Raw genomic sequence first — 20,511 nt, forward strand, 5'->3', positions numbered from 1 at the left:
TTTATTATATCTATACTTCCACATACGTACCATTTACATTTTGTTACTAATTTTGATTTTTCTTCCTCTAGCTTGTAATTGCCCCATGATTAGACAGCGTTCCAGCTTGGTATAACATCTGCTGTCATTCAGGAGATAAAAAGTGTTGCCAAAAATAAATTTTAAAGATACTCTTGAATCAGGCACGGTAGAGCGCATCTGGAATCCCAGCACTCTGGGAGGCCATGGCAGGAGGATTACAAGTTCAAGTGCAGCCTGGGCAATTTAGCAATTTATCCAGGCACCATCTCAAAATAAAAAATAAAATCAGTCTGGTGATGTAGCTCAGTGTGAAGGCCCTGGGTTCAAACCCTAGTACTCCAAACAATAACAAAAACAAAAATGTCTTGTTCCTAGTGTACCCAAACTAATACCTTGTTATTTCTGATACCGTCTGTTAATCCCCTACAAGAGTACAACAGTGACTATCTGCAATATACGTAGGAACTCTTTTCTCACCAGGAAGTTGATTTTCCTTCAGAGGAAGTAAAGTGTTTTGTTAGGAGAGGGCGGGGTAGAAGTCAAGGGTCTGGGTTCAAATCCGAGCTCTTTCCCTTATTAGTTCTTGAAACTTGGGTAAGCTATTTGTCCTGTCTGTATCAAATATTTTTATTTTCGTCAACCATAGGAAGAGGCTTACAATAAAATAAAGCCAAACAACTTTGCAGAACACCTGAATTTATACCAGTATGTTTTCTGGCCCATGTATACCACATACTGTTATCACTGTCTGCCATGATTATATTTGTACATTGGCTGGCTTCACATCACTTTCAGTGTTTTGAGGAAAGGATAAAGGTATGGGAGGCAAGGAGTTGGCACAGTGATGTTTATTTTACTAAGAAACATTAAAGATCAATACTACTCTCATTTCAGATTAATTGAATTGCAGCTGAGAAATTAAACATTGAATCAAACATCTACAGAGAAGGTAGTGAACCTTCATTATCAGGGTTAAAAAATAAAGGCAAACAAAGACGATCTCTTGGTATTTTTAAAAGCAACGCAAAGCAAAGGACATCTCAAGGTTGAAAAACCTCACCTGTAATCCCTGGTATCACATCGGTAGTGTTCTTTATCATTCATCAAATTTCAAATGCCTGCATGATTCCTCTCAACGCCTTTCCAAAAGTGTTAGAATTTTATTATACTCAAAGTCATGGTTTGCATTCAGATGCGGGATCCTTTCAGTACTTGTGAGGATGAAGCAATGAAGGTAGAATGTAAGCTCAAGGGAAATGTACCACTGGTTTCGTTAGTGCGGATTAAAGGACCCTTTTAAGACGGTGCTTTTAAAGAACTGTAGCATTTTAAGTGATATAACTTTAAAGGGGCTAGTTTTGTAGGAGTGAGTAAGAGCATTAATGCTACTTAGGTAGCCTCACAATAACCCTGCCATTTGATTATCTTCTCTGTGCTCCATGAATTTACTACAAGAGTCATTTTGGATGTGATAAATGTGAGCATGTGTCCATGACTGGGCTTTTACCTCCTCCGCTAACCTCCCCTTAAGAAGATCATTTACCATGGGGAGCAATGAAAAATAGCTGGAACTTGCATAAAAAATGAATATGGCTGAGGAGACCAAAAATCCATCTATTTCAGCCCTAAACCCCCAATGAATAGATGATTCTGTTAGCATCACCCTTGGAGCCCTAATGTGATACAAATTGATCGACAAATGTTCTCCCAATAGAAAACTGTGACCTGTGTAGCTCAGAAGAGCCAAAGACCGAGTTAAATCTCCTAAAATATCGCACCCTTGGTGCTTTAACCATTTTCCTTTGTCGCTCTTTAATTTGAGACATTTGTCAAGGAAAGAAAATATATGTCTTCTGGGATTTCCCTTGTGGAGTTACAAAGGATACAGATCTGGCACAAGATGCTGGGGGCTTTCCAAGAACGTCAGACACACATTGTTGCTTTTTGCCTTGACTGCTTGGGGTTTCAGCTGGAGCTGGAACTCTGTTCTTCATGCAACTGATCTGCGTAGCTCCTGGACCATAGGTTTTGGACACCCACTCTTAAGATTGCTGCTGAAACCTAAAGACTAGCGTTCATCCTGCAAATTAAGAAAACAGAAAAAAGAAACAAAAATAAAGAAAAGGAAAAGATCCAGGGCACATGGCTAGACAGAAGGAAGCTGATAAATGCTGGGGTTTGCTCTGCTTATGTGTTCAGAAGCATGAGATGTTTCTCCGGGATTTCTACCCACCTTTATGCTATTTAGGAGAATCCAATTTCTATGTCAGAACTTCAATTTCTCCTTCTCTTATGTGGCAACACCAAAGTACACATAACATTTAAGGTCTTTAGAGGGTCTATGGTTTCTATTACTAAAAAGTAGCAAATGGAAATAGCCAAAGTTGAACACCCTTGAAAAATACATACTTCTGAATGACCTATGAAAAAACAAAACAAAACAAACAAACAAACAAAAAACCAGCCAGCATAGGGTGCCAAAATGCATCAGAGTGTCAGCAAAACATTTCAATCCCTTTATCCTAATATTCTTGGTCTGAAGAAGCTTTATGTCTGACTACACCTAGCTTCATGATGTAGGTAGGCAGCTCCTTTGGCCACACTTCTTCATTTGGTAGAAAACAAAATGATTTGAATGTCAGAACTTCCAAATTACAGGGGAATTCAAGAGGTGAAGGATAACTTTTAGAAAGGAGGTGGGTAGCTGTGCGACTTCGAAGACTTGTCTGTCTGCACATTCTTCACTCAGAGAATGCTTACCAAAATGCTGTCAGGTGAAAGTACGAAGTTAACAGTATTTAGTCTTTTCTCAGACTATGATACAGTTGCTATGATATATACAGGTAAGCTCAGTACACGGGGTTAAATACACGTCATTAAATATGCATCGTTAGGGGAGATGGAGGAGGGAAAGCCACTCCCACGGGGACAGTTCAGGAAGGCTTTGTTGAGAATATGTCATTTGAGATGGGTCATAAAACATGGGTAGCATTTCTATTCGAAAGACATTTTGAGTAGAAGAAACTGAATCCGTCCATTTATTCACCAACTCTCTCACTTATTCATTCATCAAACATTTATTAAACTATGATAATACACAAGGCATGTTTGATTCCAGGCTATGAAATCAAATAAAACAAAGTCCTTCGCCTTATGGGAGTAGGTACTCATTTCAAAAAAAAAAAAAAGTCAGAAGATCATTTTTTTTTTCATAAAATGTGCAAGAATGGGGAACTAAAGCAAATGAAATTGGCTTCTGACTGTAAAAAGATTTGTTGAATCTCAGTTTCCTCTTTATTTGATAGGCAGGGAAGAAGTCTTAAAAATTTCCTAACAGTTTATAGGTAAAACTTGATCAACAATATGCCAAAATCAAGGTAGCCTTAAGGAACAAGCCAAAGTAAATAAGATAAAATCCAAGATGGAGAAAGGAAAGAAAAACCAGCAGGCACACCCAGGTAAGCACTGAATTAGAATTAGGATGTCTGTCTTCCAAGCCTGACTTGGATAATTTCATTGAGCCCCAGAACCAATCTTCCTTGAGAAATTGCTCTCCAGAAGGGTTTCAATGCCTCACAAAATGCAAACATCAGAAATCTCAGGGAGACCTGGAGAATTAGACAAAACGAGATCCGCAAGTCCCAGAAAGGTAGAGAAACTTGTCAGAAGTCATCAAATGAGTCAGAGAGGAGTAAGAACAGGCTCTGTGAGTCACGGCTCCCAGCCTGAGCTCTGACCGCCACACAAAGCACCTCCTTAGCAACGAGGGGAGGATTCGCTCTGGGTGCAACCCAATTGGCTCTTTCTCTCCATCTCTGGCCCCACCACCGGCAGGATGATGTCCCGTTACATTTTGTGCCACAGCCCAGAGTGAGTTCCAATGAATACATGTCAGGGAGGTGGAAAAGTGGTAGCGATGAGCTGGTTCACCCTGAAATACCGGGCCACGCAGCTCAAAGCAGGTAACGGGGCCAGAACTGCAAGAGCAGGAAGCAGAGATCAGCGAGCTCTAAGCGGGGAGTTGTCAGGGTTACACAGCTGAGGCACTCAACAAATTGGGAGAGGACGAGAAAAGAAAACCACGGACAGTGAGATGTTGAAAGCAACCTCTCTTTGTTAGTAAAGGAATGGAGTGCATACTCGGGTACACAATGGCCTGAAAATTTTGTTGATATTACCCTGCGTGTTACTCCTTCCTGGTTCAGTTATATTTTCTTATTATAGTCTCCTCATCCTTGGAATTGTAACTGATAACTGCCTGGTGAAAAGGAAGATGTTTGCTGGAGTCATTTTCAATTATCCAGTATCACCTTTGCTATTTGCAGTGGGAGCAAACCGCAGCTTAAAAAAAAAAAATTCCCCTATTTGTGGTGTGGGTCTAATATAAAGTGTTACTCCTTCTGTTTCTAAAGTCACTTGTCCATGTCATTTTTCTTCCTTTAAGGCCTAGAATTTTCTTTCCCTTTTGATGATGGGTGTGAAATTACTGTGAAAGTTACATTTTGATACAGATTTTAATATGCTACTCAAAGCAAAATTTGATCATTAACAGGGTAGACACAAAAGTCTTCTTGCTACAGATCTGTAGGCATTTCTTGTGCTCTCAAGATAGTTGTGCACTTGAATACATCTGGAAGAAAGAAACAGTAATGTATATTTTTTTAAAGTAGGAAAGTGTATTAAGAGAGAGACAGCCTCTGGAGAGACAGGAGGGTATCCAGAAAGTGGGCTGCCCTAACTGTAACATTTTTATGAAATATAAGCATGGGTAGGCCAAAGGTTCTCAGTAATTTTTTTTTTTATATAGGAGGCAATATAGGTCCAGTTTTTTAAAATTTGTGTGAACGAAAGATTCCATTTCAAAATTTTAATTGCAAAATCCAAATAGTCAAATCCATCAAAAGCTAAACCATAGAATTGAGAGAGATGTACATAAAAGATAAATATATAAACATTAAAAATGCCATCAAAAAGTTGAATTGGTGTCAGCCCCAGAGATGAAGAGGAGGAAACTCAGAGGGTACACAGTGGCCAGGATGCAGGTAGTGGCTGGGATGGTCCACTGTGACTTGGGTGGTGGTTCCATGCATGTATTGTAATATAGTTAAACTGTCCCAATGTGTCTTACACACTTTCTGGTAGGCACGTTATAATTCATAATAAAATGTTTGCTAAAGTTGAAGAATATCTAAAGATTCTAATGAAAAGCAGTTGTCCCTTGCCTAGTTCATACTTACCTCTAATTCCCACTCACCACATGCAGCCTTTTTCATACAATTCCAGCAACATTGAGATTCACACTTCCCCAACAAGATGCTCATGCATTTATTTTTAATTTTTAGATTTTTGTACATTTCTATGTCCTTTAGTAACTGGATAGGAATTAACTATGGCAGTCAGTCCTCAGTGGAATATTGTCCTGTCTTCCTTCCTACTCCTGGGATTTTTAGTCAAATCAGTGTTCAGTGACCGCATTTTTGTGACTAGGCATATTTTTAGTTGTGGCTGAGCCATCTAGTACTTTAAGATTATATGTTGTTCTGTTTGGTACATTTATACTCACTTCTTAATTCCTAGTCTTGGTGTTTTGTTTTGTTTGTGTATTGTTTTTGCTTGCTTCATTCTCTGTAACTATCACTTACTTAACTTCAAGGATTTTCAGAAAAGAGCTATGTAATACTTTCCACTATAAGCCATCTGTGTGTGTGTGTGTGTGTGTGTGTGTGTGTCTGTCTGTCTGTCTGTCTGTGTGTTTCTTTCTTGCTGTCCCAACCTTCATCAGATGTTGGTCTGCTACACCTGAGACTTTCTGAGACTTTCCTTCCCCATTATCTTGAGAATCAACTGCACTCCTTTCATAATTTCTAAACCTTATACATTCTTCTTTTATTTATTACCGCCTCAGAGTGTGATGTCAAAACTTCCTGGAAAAAGACTTATGGTGGGTAACTTTTTGAGAGTTGACAGGTTTGAAAATATCTTGATTCTACTATTACACTTCCTGATGCTTTGGCTGGTGTTACAGCTATAGCATTATTTTTTTTTTCAAAATTTTAAGCCTTACTTCTGTCAGAATCTAGCTCTTGGGCATCTCATGCATGATCTTTCTTTTTGTGTGACTTGCTATGTTTCTTACTTTTTGAAAACTTTTCAGATGTTTATTATTAGTGTCCTGCATTTTTTAATGAGGCACTTTGATGTGGATTTACTTTCTTTAAAGTAGAATGCTGAAAACAAGGCAATGACCTCAGTCAAGAAACACATCCTTTTCAATACTCTGGAAAACCCTGTGGGAGCCAGTCATGGCCCACTGGCATTTGACATTTGAAAGACACTTTCTTTCTTTATAATCAAGGTATTGACACAATGTGTGGTCAGAATGTTCCTAATTAGCATTTGTTAACATTTGTTCCTTTTAAGGACTCCACGTGTTAAACTTGTTTTTAACATTGCATGGGAGAAACTCAAAGAGATAGCAAAAGATCTGATGTCATCTTTAGGAATCAGGTGCTCCCTGTTAAAGATCTGACATCATCTGTAGGAGTCAGGTGCTTCCTGTTAAAGATCTGACATCATCTGTAGGAGTCAGGCGCTTCCTGTTGATAGCCCTTTAAAAGGAGCTGTCTCTGTGAAATAAATCAGACTCCTCTTGGTCTCCACTCAGGTTTGAGTGTTCTTTCCTTTCTTAGTCCTCACTCCCCAACTCAGGCATGTTCGTGATGTGATGGCTGGACCGCCGCAAGTGGCGCCTGAACAGGGACCTGAGTACCGAGGGATCCAGTGAAGGACACCGCAGAGAAGAATGAGGCCTCAACGAAAAGGTAAGGAGCGGTGAATTTTCTTGTAAATATTAAAAATGGGAGCCACCAATAGTTGCATGCTTTTTGTACATATGCTTAAAGATTTATTGCGTGTCGGTGGTGCTAGAGCAGGGCACCAGCAATTGTGTAATTTTTTAGAATTTGTAGAAATAGTTTGTCCCTGGTTCCCTGAAGAAGGCACTGTAAACTTAGATACTTGGAGTAAGGTAGGAAAATGATTACAAGATTATTATGCTGCACATGGACCTAGCAAGGTACCCGTGGATACTTTTAGTGTATGGACTCTCATCCAAGATAGTTTAGATCCCAGACACACCAAAAAATAAAAAATAAAAAAATAATAATAATAAAAAGGAGAAAGTCCTCTTTAATTTTTCTAGCTTTAGGGCCCCTTAAAAGTTAAAAAATCTGTTAGGATCAATTCTCAACCTCTTTTGTCCCCTGTTCAACAAGAGTTACAACAAGCTTTAAATATTGAGAAAGATTTATCTGGATTTTTCCTTATCTGCCCAGTCTCTGATGCTCGAGATGCTCAGGAAAACCCCGTACGTCAACATGCTCCAATTCCTTTTAAACAATTAAAAAAATTTAAAATGGCTTGCACCCAATGTGAACCAACAGCCCCTTTTACTTTAGCAATGCTTGATTCTCTGACAACTGATGCTTTACCTCCTTTTGATTGAAAACAAACAGCTGAAGCTTGCCTGGTGGGGGGCAGTCCTTTTGTGCAAAAAAAAAAAAAAACAAAAAAACAAAAAAACAAAACAAAAACAAAAACAAAAACATCTAGAGGAAACCGCTTGCAAGACCTCTGGTTCTTTCGGTGTGGTTTTCATAAGCCTTTGTCTTACATTCTGTTTGGCCTCTTTTGCTCCCTTGTTTGTCTGTTTGCTTATATTGAATTTTCTGATAAAATGGGAGGGAGCTCATCTACCCCCCTCACCTTGATTTTAAATCATTTCCGGAGGTCCGCCAGACTACAGCTGACCTTGGACTCCACATAACTAAGAAAGAGATTTCAAAACAACCCAGCCTAGGAATTGCTCAAACTTCTGCTCTGTGACAGTCAGCTGTTAGTGAAAACTATTTAGTTTTGGTAACACTTCCTGTGCATTGCAGATTCTTCAACTGTGATTATAGGGTTAACTTGCTCTTTTCTAAAAATTCAAGGTTAATACTGTTCTGTTGGCAGCCAGTCAAATTTTAAGATGTAACAATCTGAAAACAGAAAAAGGACACTTTAAGCTGAAGTTTGTTATAGAAGGTTAATAGTAAATGAGACAGAAAAATATTAGAAAAGCTATAAATAAGAGTTATACTTTTGACACGAAAGGTTTTTGTATGTTCGTCTTGTTAAAAACAGGTAAAGAAAGATATAGAAGACCAGAAGACCTAATATATAGAGATGGTGTGTGGAAATTATTTATTTATGTTTGCTTGTTGGTTTCAAGTTTGATATAAAAGGTTTACATTTACAGTCAAAAAGAGCTTTCATTCCTTTAACCCTAATTCTACAAGAGATCTGTTAATTTTGACCTGCAAAAATTTTGACTAGTCATAACAAAAAGATTTTATAATTCAATTGGCCAAAATCATCTGAGTGCACTCTAGTTTAAATTGTCTTATGCGTTTGTCTGTCTAAATGTTCAAAAATATTTGTCCAATTATGTTTTTGATCAGCATATCAAATACAAATTGTTGATTTCTCCAACCTGGCTTTATAGGATCAAATAAAAAACTTAAAAGATAATTAAATGTATACCTTTAAGTTTGGATACACTCCTCTTGGTAAATAAAGAAGAAGCTGCTCAGAAAATTTATTCTGATCTTTGTTCACTAATGGGAGCCACCGAAAAAATTCTCATAGCCTTATAAAAAGACACACCTTGTTAAATATGTTGTTACAAATGTTTACATTGGTTATCAAAAGGCTGAATTCTAAATATGTTACTGTAACATGTTTATGATGGTTATCTTCAAAATATAATATTTTCTTTTTAAAAGGTGGGGGGGAGATCCTGTTGATACAAAGCTACATTACAGGACATAAGATTTCATATAATTATAATTATTATTGCTACTTTTCTGGTATACAAAATGTATTCATGTTTGACCATGCAGGTTTTCCAGCATATTGTGTATGATAATAACCTTTTGGTCTAGGTATTCTCCCTACTCTTCTGCTCCACCTACTTATGGTTATGGGTACATTTATAGACCCACCACTATCCCTGAACAGCTTGAAGCTAGGTTTCCACTGAGGAGACTAGACTGGGACCCCAACACTGAAGCAGCAGGGAAAACTACAGGATGTGTCTTGGTGCACAAGCGGAAATTTCATTCCAAAAACCAAGAAGTTTCCCTTCCAGAACAAGGATTTAATGGGACTGGTGAACCTCCACAGTCCTTAATACTACGATTTAATGGAAAAGATGTTATATTACTATACCTCAGGAAAGGTTATTTAATGACACATCTCAAAAGTTTTTGGACTGATCACTTGGAAATTCCACAGATTTAAGCTTATCTGAAGGACTTTGGTGGGCAGATTCAGGTTTTTCTCAAACCAACATTTGGAAACTTGCTGCTGCATTGGGAGAAATACGTTTATGGTCAGATGTCAAAGCTATTAGCCTTAGTTTCAATATTTTTGGCATAGGGGCCTCTAATACGTGGAATACCATAAATACTGTGTTATCTCAAGCCAAAGAACAAAAGAGAATAATGTGTTAATGCTCCTTATATGTTATTAGTAGGAAATATAGAGATTGTTTATGAAACTAATAATGAATATAATATCAGCTATCTTAATTGTAAATTGACCAATTATATATTCTCAGAAATGATGACTTCCTTTCATTCTGTGATGGTTTTGAGACAACCTCTCTTTGTAATGATGCCTGTAAAAATTAATGAGTCCTGGTATGAGGGTCAAGGGTTACAAATGTTGATAGAGGTAGAAAAAGCTATATGTCAAGCCTCCAAACCCTATGGTATGACCCCTGCAGAGGCTGGTAATCAAAGACAGGTAAGAGAATTGTGGAGAAATAACCAACCTAAGACAGAGCATTAGTATTACATTTCTCATGGCCTGATGATGGGTAAGGGATTTCTCTGGACATTTCTCACCTAAGCAGGCACAGTCTTTCTGATGAACAGGGAAAGTCCCTGCTCTAAATATAATAAAAGGGGGTAAATATGGGAGCCAGTCATGGCTCAAATGGCATTTGACATTTGAAAGATAACTTCTTTCTTTATAATCAAGGCATTGACACAATGTGTGGTCAGGATGTTCCTAATTAGCATTTAACATTTGTTCCTTTTTAAGGACTCCACGTGTTAAGCTTGTTTTTGACCCTGCATGGGAGAAACTCGAAGAGATAGCCAAAGATCTGACGTTATCTGTAGGAGTCAGGTGCTTCCTGTTAAAGATCTGATGTTATCTGTAGGAGTCAGGTGCTTCCTATTGATATGCCTTTAAAAGGAGCTGTTTCTGTGAAATAAATCAGACTCCTCTTGGTCTCCACTCAGGCTTGAGTGTTCTTTCCTTTCTTAGTCCTCACTCCCCAACTCAGGCATGTTTGTGTTGTGACAGCTGGGCCGCCACAAAACCCTTTTACAAACTTTTCTTAATTTCTTGTCCTCTTTTCTCTCTTCGGTTCTTCAATTCCTTTTAGAGGTTGGATCATCTTGGTTAATCTCCCATTTTTCCCTTTCTTCCCAGGTTTTCTTCTCTTTTCTGATTTTCTGAGTATTTAGTGAGTTTCCAACTATCCTATCCAACTGTTTTCTCTTTTTCATTTCTCTGTTCCATGGAAGAATAAAATTCTTTTGCAGAAGATGGGTTGAGTGTGCTCCTCTTGTCTTCGTTATTAGTCATCTTCCCCATCTCTAAGACTCAATACCCAATACCTACAACTTAAAGATAGAAACATACCATTTGGCTCCTGGTGGGAATGTTAGCTTAGAATGTCGCTATCATTTCACTCCTGCTTACCTCTGTGGTGCACTCTATTCTTAGATCTTCAGCCACTCTGGATCTGATGAAAGTTTCAATAATTCTAATCTTCAAAAATGGTTGGCTAACCATAGGGAACTCCCAAATACTGAAAGGTTAGCTAAAGTTATACTTTCTAGGCTAAAAAAAATATAAGAATATCTAACTTGTTTTGTAGTTCTCAAATACATCATGAAAATACATATTTAAATTCTATTTGATTCCAAGTTTTCACTATTACAAACTGTGCCACTGTAGACATAGGTGTGCATATATCTCTGTGATATGATTCTTTTAATTCTTTTGGAAAGATACCCAATAGAGGAATGGCTGGCTCAAATGGAACCTCTAGTCCCAGCTCTTTGAGTTATCTCCATATTAATTTCCATAGTGGTTGCACTAGTCTGCACTCCCACCAACAATGGAGAAGGGTTCCTTTCTCCCCACAATCACACCAGCATTTGTTATTGAGTTATTTCTTGATAGCAGCCATTCTTTGTGGAGTGAGGTGGAATCTCAGGGTTTTCATCTGTATCTCTCAAATGACCAGTGATGTGGAACATTTTTTTCGCCCATCAGTTGGAAACTGGATAAACAAGATGTGGTTTCTCCTTAAAATGGAATAGTACTCAGCCATAAAGAATGAGAAATTAGATTCATTCATAGGAGTATATCCTCAATATGTATCCATTTTCCTAAGTGAAAGAAATAAGTCACATGAGTAAATACCAAGTAGTTTCTCTGGTGTGAACAAAACTATAATAGTACATAAGATCCTAATGAGATAATTGACAATATGAAATAGGAAGAAAAGGGCTAAAAGTGTAGGAAAGTGGGAAGGGTAGGAGAAAGGTAATAAGGGAAAGAAAAAAATAGGAGAAAATGAAAAAATGAAATAAAGTGTTTGTAAATGGGGAGGGGAGGAGGGTTTGAGAGGAGGGCAGGGACAAGGGGAAAAACTGAGAACCAAGACCTGTCCTGTAAAGGTACAAGATCCCAATAATGAATGTAACTGTACTGTATACCTAAAATGTACCAATAAACTCAATGAGAAAAAAAAAATTCTATTGGAAAATGACTTTCACAAATACCTAGACTTCAGGTCTTAAAGATGCCGATATATGATCCAAACAGAATATAGTGCTTGGATAATTTAAAGAGTTGAATGTGAGGCATTTTAGTACTGGCTGTGGTCAGCTATGATGTATAGATACATTCAGATGATGAATAAACAACTGTCTTTTCTTAGAAGTAGTTTGCTTTGTTTCTAAGTAATCCTTCCCCCTTCTCATCATAGAAATAGTAAAAGATACAAAGTTGTCACGTTGTCACGATGTAATAGGTTTAGGATTGTTTCCACACAAACTTTGTGTGAGAAGATTCGCTGAACAAAAATGACAATTATATATTCAATATCTGGACAAAATATTCTTTAAAGGTACAAACATGCCTCTAGTCTGCCTTGATGCAACTGAGATTAGATTTGTTTTTTATTACTGGTATGTGTTTGCAGTATGTAATGATTACATTCCCCATGGAAAGTCAGTACATGTACACATCTTAATTGTTTTTATAGTCCCTTCCCTTCTCCTCTTCTCTCCCTTTCATATTTGACCCTCTTTCCATTTACAAAAGATCTGCTGCTCTGTTTTTTATTATCTATCTTTAATTTATTCACACTTCAGATTTCTCGCATAAAATAAATCATGCCATATTTAAGCTTGTGTGTGTGTGATTTGAGATTCCTCAAAAAACATAAATAGAAATTTCATTCAACCCAAATATCTCCCCTTCTAGGTATCTTTCTGAAAGAGTTAACATCTAGGCCCAGGGATTTAGCTCAGTGGTTTCACCACCTGCCTTGCAAGCTCAGTGAGGGCTCGAGTTCGATCCTGGGAACCAAAAACAAAATATGAAAGAGTTAATGACATCATAATTACAGTGGTACATGCATACCCATGTTTATAACAGCACAACTCATAGCTGAATCTTGGAAACGGCCTATACGCTCATTAACAGATAAATGGATGAAAAAAGTGATATCTATAAACAATTAATACTACTCTGATATAAAGAAGAATAAACTTGAGTCATTTATAAGAAAATGGATGCACCTTGAGGCTGAAATTCTTGCCTGGTGTATCAGGTAGGAATCTTTCAACGGCAGATGGCAGAAAATCAACACAAGTTACCTTAAGAAGAAAGGGAGGTATAGTTGCTGTCCAATGACTTTCTTTTTGATGCTGAAGACCAAACCCAGGGCTTGGCACAAGCTAAGTGTTTTACCATTGAACTACAGCTGAATGTTAACGGCCATTGTTTTACATTTCTCTGTGATGTCTGAGAAAAGAGTTTCTTCTTTAGAATCATGGAATAGTGATAACAAATATTATAGCCTTTTGCTTTGGCGATAAGTTTGACAGCAAATACCAGAAAACTAAGTCATCAATAATTTAAACATGAAGGCTTATTTCTTCCTCATATAAAATACAGTATAGGTATGCTTGCTTTGGCAGCACATATAGTAAAGTAGAGCCTTTTGTATTGCATTGCTTTGCCATTTTTGAGAACTCCCTCCTATCTTATGGTCCAGGATGACTTCTCAATCCCCAGCTATCACCTGGCATTCCGACAGCATGAAGATGAAAAAAGAAGCACAAAGGTGTGCCCTTCCCCCCACCTTAATGATGCGTCTTTCAGAAATCCCATACATTATTTCTTTCATCTCCCATTGGTCAGAATTTAATCACTGCACCGAGTTTCAAGGTAAAAGGTGATTGTAGTTATTATTTCAGGGCATATGGTCAGGCCCCATTACTGTAGAAGAATGAGACAGTAGACAACTAAGTCACAACCACAGCTAACTAGTATATCATCTGGTTTATCATGCAAAGAGGACTAGCAGAAAGAAGATAATTATGAAATAAATACTTGGTGGGGGATTGGAATCTTAGTAGAAAAAAAAAATCTTTATTTTGTTACTCCCAAATCACGATGAATGATCTAGACACTGACTCTTATTCTGAAAGGAGATGGTCTCCTCAAAACTCTGCCTATTTTCCATCCCGTCCATCCAAGGTGGGTGTTTTTCTTTCTACTTGATCTCAACCACATGTGGCTTGTGCAATACAAGCAGGAATTGTGTCTGTTCAAAACTCTCTAACCCTTCTGGCTAGTATTTCTCTCTCCCTCTTCCAAACTCTTAAAACACTTGGAGTTTACACACTCAATACAAGTAATTCATTGAACATACGTACACTGAACAGCTACACACTGGACATTTCTCTGAGGGCTAGAGAAGTGTCAGTGAATAAAGGAGATACATTTCTGAAGATTGAAAACAAACACATGAGTATGTACATGATATTGTATATTGTACATTTTTGAGTGTTGGGGATAAAATAGAGTAAGGCATGGGAGATTGGGAGTCATGGGAGTGGGGACTTGCAATTTAAAAATAAGTCACCTTACTGATAAGAAGATATTTAAACAAGGGAATAAACCACACAGGAATCTATAAGAAGAATATTTTAGACTAGGGAAGAGGAAATACAAAGGTCCTGAAGTAAAAGCATGTCCCTCTGCCTCATGGCAATGAGATCTTTATTTATATGGCTTTATTATCCTGAGCAGAAGCTGAGATTAAGAGCATAAATGATAGACAGTAAGCAGGTTAGTTCACACTTATTGAAATGGTAAGTTGCTGGAGAGTTTTGATCAGAGAAGGGACAGGATCTGTTTTCAGCTTTAGAAACCTCATTCTCATTGCAGTCTTCAGTTAAATCTCTAGAACAGAATGAGTAGAAGTGTGTAGGGCAATTTGGAGTGTGTTGAAATCATCATCATCATCATCATCATCATCATAATGAACATAGCACGCGGATGCTCTCCAGAAAGACCATGTGATGTCAACAGTACACGAGGACAGATTGGACATCATTTGTGAGAGAAAGGGAGAGATTCACAATGAAGTGTCAGGAACACGAAGAATGCAGTTGTGATTTGCCCAAGATAGTGAGACCCTAAGAGCTGTTTGGGGAAATCTTAGGACAGCAAGTCTACTAGAAGTCCAAATAAAAATTTGAGTAATTCAGTGGGATTCAACAGAGCATTCTGGGCTGAGTACGTATATGAGAGCCCTCTTCCTACATGGATGTTAATTAAAGCCTGCCACTGGATGCAATTGCCAGGCATTAAGTGAAAGCAGGTGGAAAAACATAATTTTGCAGGATGCTGGTATATACACAATGTTTAGAGGCTGAGGAGAAAAAAAGGAAGTAGCAAAGAAGACCGAGTACAAGTAGCCAAGGGAGCAGGTAAGTGAATATGGCAGAGTGATATTTTAGAATCTGGCTGAAGAAAGCTTTTCCAGGATGAGAGGGTGACCGACTGTGTCAAGCACTTGTTGATGGATCGAGTACAGCGAGAACTAATCACGGGCCACAGAGATTAGTGACACTGAGTCCCTGGGAGCCATGAAAGCAGAAGTTTTACAGAAGTGGTGGGAACAAAAGACTCGAGGGATTTGATTTGAAAGCCTCTAAGGGCCAGGCGTGGTAGTGCACACCTGTCATCCCAGCACTCCTGAAGCTCAGGCAGGAGGATTGAGCAGCACACACACACACACACACACACACACACACAAAGGGGAAAGGTAAGACTTGAATACAATGAATATTTCCATGGAATTTTGATGTATAGTAGCCAATATTTGGGGGAGTAGCCCCTGGTGAAGACTTTGTGAGTGTTTTTTTTTTTCCTCTTGTCTTTAATTAATTATCTTGAAACAATTGGTATTTTGTTTGTCTGTTCAGATCGTTAATTTCTCCAGGCCAAAAATAGTCTTAAACCTGGAAATTAGTAGAAATATATCTGTGAAAAAGTAAACTACATTTACTAGAATATTTCTGAGGAATAAAAAGAACAACCCAAAGACCTATAGAACAAAGTTGATCATTAACCCATCAAGGCAACTAGTATTTCACTTTCTCCTGTGATAATCGCTTCTCATTTCTCTGTTGTTTTACCAGTAGCATGTACCTTAAAGCATTGGAGTTTAATTGTGCCTGCCTTGGAACTTCATATGAATGGGGCCATACTCTCTATATTCCTTTGTGCTTTTTTTATGTGTGTGTTTAAAAATGTTCAATAACTGGAGAATCCAGATAAACATTACTATTTGGGAAATTACTAATATTGCTATCCTTCTGAAAGTCTGGAGTTGAAAATGAAAAGAAAATAATATAATTTCAAGGTAAAAATAAGTTGAAATAAAAGTATTTAAAATATATCCCTTCTATACTAATTGTTCTTTACTACCTCTGCCATGTAATCAAAGTGCACATGTACAACCTATTTCTGAAGCATTCATGTGTATAGTTTTGCATGAACCTGTGCATTTAACTCTGTAAATTGCCATACTTTATAATAAGACAATCATTGTCAGGTAGGAAAAGTTCTACTATCTGGGCCTTTTATAGAGTTTCCATTTATAACTCGTTAGGCTTTCATTGTGAAGTCTAGAAACTACTTGTCAAGGCCCACTAAATGGAAAATACTTGAAAAGCAGCTTTTACTGGAACTGCATTAAATCTAGAGGCCTATTTGAGGAGTTAAATCTCTACAGGTTTTAGACCATGAAAGCTATCACTCTATTTATTTAGATTTTCTTAAAATAGCTCTATATTTTATATTTTTGATTAGAAATATTGTGCATTTTTGTTTGAGTTGTTCCTTGATCGTTTCAATTTTGGGGCCTGGTGTGGTGGCACATGCCTGTAATCCCAGCACTCGGGAGGCTGAGGCAGGAGGATTGCTGTGAGTTCGAGACCAGCCTGAGCTACATAGTGAGTTCCAGATCAGTCTCAACTACATAGTGAGACCCTATCTCAAAAACAAAACAAAACAACCAAAAACAAAAAAATAATAATAATTTCAATTTTGGATGTAATTGCAATAACATCTAATAGTGTATTATATTAAAAATATAATATACATTCACAAAGATAAAGATCAATGTAAAGCTTAATACATTTGCAAAAACTAAGTACAACCAAGAGACCAATATTCAGACTTAAAAATTATCAGCTCAAGAATCTATCTTCTTTTTTAATTCTAGTCACCAGCCCACAAAGATAATCACTATTTTATCAGCATATTCTTGTTCTGCCTACGTTTGAACTTATTTTTCAACTGTAAATATTATAAGCATATTCTTTTATCATGGTGATTATCTGCTTCCTCTGTATAATTTCATGAAAAAAATTATTTTAACACTCTTACACTGAGTTAGATGAGGTTCATAACTTTTGGGGCTGCTCCAAAATAACATATATTCTAAATTTCATTATGCAACATTCTACATACGTTTATCTTATCAGATTGTTATGTTATCTGTATCTAACATATTCTTTCTGCTTTTATTTTCTTCTCAATCTAACAATTATCAAGAGAAGTAAACAATAACTTCTCAAACACCTCCTACTATAATTATTATATTGCCCGTTTTGCTTTGAACTTTTGAAATTTGTTTCATGTATCTTAAGAGCTATGTCACTGAATGCATGTTTATTTAAAGCCCTATCTTTTTAGTGAACATTGGGAAATACTTTAACATAAATGGTATGACAAGTAGAAATCTACTCAGTCTGTGAGACCGCTAATTCCGATTTGTCAACTTTACTGGGTTAAGTAACACCCAGTGGATTAATAAAGCTTGGATTTTGGTTTTTCTGGGTGCATCATGGAGGTGTGAGCGAGAGTACTACACAAGGTCCCCAGTCTGTCACTCTCTGATGCTGTTCCCTTTGGCTTTCCAGCTGCCATGGACTATGCGACTTGGGCTCCTCCACTCCCTTCTGCCATTTTTCTTCCTTGGAGCATGCTGACAATAGACTGAGTCTCCTGAAACTGAGAGCAAAGTAACACCTTTGTCTATGCCCGTGATTGGAAAGCTAACTAGCACAGTCTATGTCCCTTTTTGACTATTTACTTACATGCTTTTCTTTTCCTTGCATGTTCAACTTTTATGAGTTCTTATACTCTAGACATTAAACAAGTTATAATTGGGTTATTTTTGCTGTATCGTATTTTGGTACTAGAGACTGAACATAGGAGCTTCTGCACGCTGGGTAAATGCTGTTGCTAGATTCCCGGGCATTTTGTTAAGTTTTCTGTTGATACAGGGTCTCACTTAGTTGCCTCTTCGGCCTTGAACTTGTGATCATCCTGCCTCAGCCTCTGGAGTAGCAGAGCTTGGAAGCATGTGCCACCATGCCTTCCACATCTGTGACTTTTAACTGGAAAGTTTAGTCAATTTATCTAGATGTGATTACTGATATATTTGAGTTTCAAATAACTACCTTATTTTCTTCTTTATTTATGGCCTTTTTTTTTTTTTCATAATATGTGGATACTTCTGACTCCTGGGATGAAATTTCCCTTTAGGGATGCGGTGTGAAGTTTTCCAGGTTGTATATTACATACAAGTGCCACATTTAGAAGGGCTGCCAAACACATGATAGATGCTTTAAATGCTTCTATTTGTCACATTAATTTTCTGGTGGATGAAAGTAAAGTGTCTTATGGGAGGGGGCCTCTAAAAAATCTGAACTCAGGTGCCATATGGGTGAGGATTTGTTTTTGCTTCTGCTAGGTGGCTGGATTAATCTTAACTCCATGTGCCTCAAGCTAAATTCACAGCCTGAGTTCCTTTGCCCACAGTAGTATCTAGAAACTGCATTATCAAGCTCTGTGAGAATCAACCCCATGCAATAATTGTGTCAGGGATTTTTTTTTTTTTTTGCCTTTCTTTAAGAACTACCCCAACCATAGTCACTATGGTACTCTTACTCACTAGTGTGGATTGGGGAAAAGACCTTTTCACATGTGCTTGATACTGTTTCTGTGTTTACAGCCCTGGGTTTTCCACACAGATTTGAGAAATTCTCTAGTTAAATTCCTACCATGATAGAGCCCTGTGCTTTGACATTTAACCCATTCCATGCTCTTTCTTTGCCCACTCAGTTATGAAAATTAGAGGTCATGCTTGCTGGCAGATACAAATGCCATCGGAACAACCGGAGTTAATGTGTCCTGGTTCTTGGCCTCGCTATCCTCACTGCAGTATTTCCATTAACTTTGTCATTGTCATGATCACCTTGCTTTTAAGAACTACAAAGCCGGGGCCGGAGATTTAGCTCAGTGGTTCCGCTGCCTGCCTTGCAAGCACAGGGACCCGAGTTCGATCCCCAATACCAAAAAAAACAAAAAAACCAAAAAAGAACTACCAAGCCAAGTTTTAGCTATTACGAACTGTGCTGCTATGAACGTAGGTGCACATATGTCATTGTGGTATGATTCTTTTAATTCTTCTGGGAAGCTACCCATCAGGGAAATAGCTGGGAATGGGACTTCTAATCCAGCCCAATTGCCCATCAACTGAAGACTGGATAAGGAAAATGTATTTTAAAAAATAAAATGGAGTATTATTCAGCCATAAAAATCAGATATTAGAGACATTTATAGCTAAACGGATGCACATTGAGGCCATACTCTTAAGTGAAATAAATAGGTTACATATGTATAAATACCAAACAGTCTCTCTGTAAATAAGGATCGAAATGTATAACAGATCATGTGAAATAGGACGAAAAGGTCCAAAGGGGAAGGGAAAGTGGGAAGGATTGGGGAGAGAAAAGAAGAGAATGAAATTAATATGAGAAAATGCAAAAATGGAAACAAAGTCTTTGTAAATAGAGGGGTGTGGAGGGGTTGAAGGGAGGGACAGGAAATGGGGAAAAATAAGAACTAAAATATATTATCTAAAGGTACAAATTTCCAATGGTGAATGTCATTTTACTGTATACCTAAAATGTAACAATAAAATTAATAAAAAAATAAAAAGTATTGCTAAGCCAGACACAGAGGTGCATATGTGTAATCCCCACACTCAGGAAGCTGAGGCAGGAGGACCATGAGTTCCAGGTCGGCCTGGACTATATAATGAGACCCTGTGGCATACGCCTCAGCCCAAAAATGCTAAAATATTTCCTTTGCCTAATTATTTGCTTTCAGTGAGAGATTTGGTCTCTACAATGACTTCAAATTGAAATCCACCCTTAAGTCTTTATTTCTTCTGCAATAAGTTTTTATAGATGATGTACATGTGGATACAGTTTCATTATTTTCCATGTGGTGAGTCAGTTGCTTTGTTCTATTCATTGATTAATTCCTCCTTTTCTCCGTTTATCTTCCTCCTCCATCAGGATTCTTTGTATGGGTTGGTTTGCTCCTGCCCTCTCTTTGCTTCGTTGCTGAAACCTGTATCCATGCATTGCAAACTTGACGATATATTAAAGAGGGACTCTGCCAAAATCCGTGGAGAAGCAGAATATAGCGATGGTGGCATCGGCCTGAATGGTTAAACTGGTTTCCAACTTTGGCAAGCATGAGGGACCAGAATGGAGATGGAGACTAACTGGGTAAGAAATCAAAGCCTACTCAACGTACAACGTTCAATAAGACTACTTCCCCCCTCAGCATGGGTTTGCAGAAGGTTACATATTCAGACAGGCATAAGAGATGCAAAGAAACCATCTTTACAAACTATACCGCTTTAAATAATGTAGCTCTAGAATGAGCTCGTACGCTTTACAAAGCTAAACACTTTTC

General features: G+C 37.7%; 1 long non-coding RNA gene across 1 annotated transcript in view; it reads right to left on the minus strand.

Moving 5' to 3' along the window:
- Positions 1-1,913: 1,913 nt before the first annotated feature.
- LOC104873750 overlaps positions 1,914-20,511 on the minus strand; it is a 121,130-nt gene continuing 102,532 nt past the window's right edge. Inside the window, exon 7 of the long non-coding RNA XR_002025932.1 lies at positions 1,914-2,101. This is a non-coding gene — a long non-coding RNA (uncharacterized LOC104873750). The remainder of the gene's footprint in view (positions 2,102-20,511) is intronic.

Source organism: Fukomys damarensis, unplaced genomic scaffold (assembly GCF_012274545.1).
Source record: "Fukomys damarensis isolate Sample0158 unplaced genomic scaffold, DMR_v1.0_HiC HiC_scaffold_23, whole genome shotgun sequence".
Taxonomy (NCBI): domain Eukaryota; kingdom Metazoa; phylum Chordata; class Mammalia; order Rodentia; family Bathyergidae; genus Fukomys; species Fukomys damarensis.